General features: G+C 51.8%; 1 non-coding gene across 1 annotated transcript in view; it reads right to left on the bottom strand.

Annotated features, from left to right (window-relative positions):
• LOC145747121 (small subunit ribosomal RNA) overlaps positions 1–1,421 on the bottom strand; it is a 1,810-nt gene extending 389 nt beyond the window's left edge. Inside the window, exon 1 of the ribosomal RNA XR_014281867.1 lies at positions 1–1,421. This exon is cut by the window's left edge and continues 389 nt beyond it. This is a non-coding gene — a ribosomal RNA (small subunit ribosomal RNA).
• Positions 1,422–2,500: the final 1,079 nt, after the last annotated feature.

The raw sequence follows: 2,500 nt of genomic DNA, 5'->3' as shown, positions 1-2,500 counted from the left end.
AATCTCGTGTGGCTAAACGCCACTAGTCCCTCTAAGAAGTTAAACGCCGGCCGGGAAGGCCGCGTAACTATTTAGCAAGCCAGAGTCTCGTTCGTTATCGGAATTAACCAGACAAATCGCTCCACCAACTAAGAACGGCCATGCACCACCACCCACAGAATCATGAAAGAGCTCTCAATCTGTCAATCCTCGCTGTGTCCGGGCCGGGTGAGATTTCCCGTGTTGAGTCAAATTAAGCCGCAGGCTCCACTCCTGGTGGTGCCCTTCCGTCAATTCCTTTAAGTTTCAGCTTTGCAACCATACTTCCCCCGGAACCCAAAGACTTTGGTTTCCCGCAAGCTGCCGGAGAGGTCGTCAAAATAACGCCCCCCGATCGCTAGTTGGCATCGTTTATAGTCAGAACTAGGACGGTATCTGATCGTCTTCGAACCTCTGACTTTCGCTCTTGATTAAAGAAAACATTCTTGGCAAATGCTTTCGCAGTCGTTCGTCTTGCGCCGATCCAAGAATTTCACCTCTAACGGCACAGTACGAATGCCCCCGTCCGTCCCTCTTAATCATTACCTCGCGCTCCGAAAACCAACAAAAAAGAACCGAGGTCCTATTTCATTATTCCATGCAACACTATCCAGGCGAAGCGCCTGCTTTGAACACTCTAATTTTTTCAAGGTAAACGTCCCGGCCGCCGCCGACACTCAGTCAAGAGCACCGACGGAAAACCGGAGGTAAAGCCAGAACGAACAGTGCACGCCTTGCGACGGACCGAACGCCTGCGCCCAAAATCCAACTACGAGCTTTTTAACCGCAACAACTTAAATATACACTTTTGGAGCTGGAATTACCGCGGCTGCTGGCACCAGACTTGCCCTCCAATGGATACTCGTTAAAATTTTTACAGTGTACTCATTCCAATTACAGGGCCTCGTTAGAGTCCTGTATCGTTATTTTTCGTCACTACCTCCCCGCGTCGGGAATGGGTAATTTGCGCGCCTGCTGCCTTCCTTGGATGTGGTAGCCGTTTCTCAGGCTCCCTCTCCGGAATCGAACCCTGATTCCCCGTTACCCGTAAGAACCTCGGTAGGCAGATACCGTACCGACGAAAGTTGATAGGGCAGACACTTGAATGATCCGTCGCCGGTGCAAGACCGTGCGATCAGCAAAGTTATCCCGAGTCGCCAACAAGACGAGCCGAAGCCCGGCAGGTTTTTGATATGATAAAGGCGCGCCTCCCGCAAGGTCGGCGCTTTTTGCATGTATTAGCTCTAGAATTACCACAGTTATCCAAGTAAAATTTACGATCAAATGAATCACGACTGATTTAATGAGCCATTCGCAGTTTTACCGTACGCAAGTTCGTACTGAGACATGCATGGCTTAATCTTTGAGACAAGCATATGACTACTGGCAGGATCAACCAGGTAACTATCGGCCGACAAAATACGCGAACGGAGTCTTTCGCTTTCCCCGTCGCGGTATCGCACTGTATTACTCAATCACTATTTTTGCTTAGCTCCTCAAACCCGGCGTAAGCCGCGATCTGGACGCCGTCGACACCGGCCAGACGCCCTTTCGGGCGAAGCCGCGCGCGGGCTGCGTTTGCATACAACACCAGGAACGCCCAACAAAAGCGAACCGAGAAAACTATCACTTGCGTGCGCACCGGCCACCGCAACTACGGCCCGAGGCCGTGGTCGCGCGCCGAAACACAAACTCGTATTTGCTACTTAATTTTTTCCGTCCAACGTTCAGAGCCTCGCTGCTAGCTACGACGCCTTCGCGGGTCAGCATCAAGTCTGCCCAAAAGCGCACATCGCCTGCACGACACCACATCGTTTTGTCACCAAATACCTTCAACCGACAACCGCATCGCCAATTTGCTCATTTCGCCACAACGACGTCTTCCCTCATAGTATACAGGGAAGCTGGTCTCGCGACAAAGGTAGCAAACTTGTCGAATTTCGACAATTTTCCAAAACGTGCGTTTCTGTGCGGGAAATTGTTCATCGGGCGTCGGCCGATGTCGTGCGTCTTTGTCCGGGCGATTTTCGAAAGTCGCCGGACTTGTGTTTTTTACGCGCGCGCCGGTGGGCTGGTCTCGCGACAAAGGTAGCAAACATGTCGAATTTCGACAATTTTCCAAAACGTGCGTTTCTGTGCGGGAAATTGTTCATCGGGCGTCGGCCGATGTCGTGCGTCTTTGTCCGGGCGATTTTCGAAAGTCGCCGGACTTGTGTTTTTTACGCGCGCGCCGGTGGGCTGGTCTCGCGACAAAGGTAGCAAACATGTCGAATTTCGACAATTTTCCAAAACGTGCGTTTCTGTGCGGGAAATTGTTCATCGGGCGTCGGCCGATGTCGTGCGTCTTTGTCCGGGCGATTTTCGAAAGTCGCCGGACTTGTGTTTTTTACGCGCGCGCCGGTGGGCTGGTCTCGCGACAAAGGTAGCAAACATGTCGAATTTCGACAATTTTCCAAAACGTGCGTTTCTGTGCGGGAAATTG

Source organism: Corella eumyota, chromosome 3 (genome assembly GCF_963082875.1).
Source record: "Corella eumyota chromosome 3, kaCorEumy4.1, whole genome shotgun sequence".
Classification (NCBI taxonomy): domain Eukaryota; kingdom Metazoa; phylum Chordata; class Ascidiacea; order Phlebobranchia; family Corellidae; genus Corella; species Corella eumyota.
Note: the sequence above shows the minus strand (reverse complement) of the source record. Positions and strands in the feature narration are given on the sequence as shown.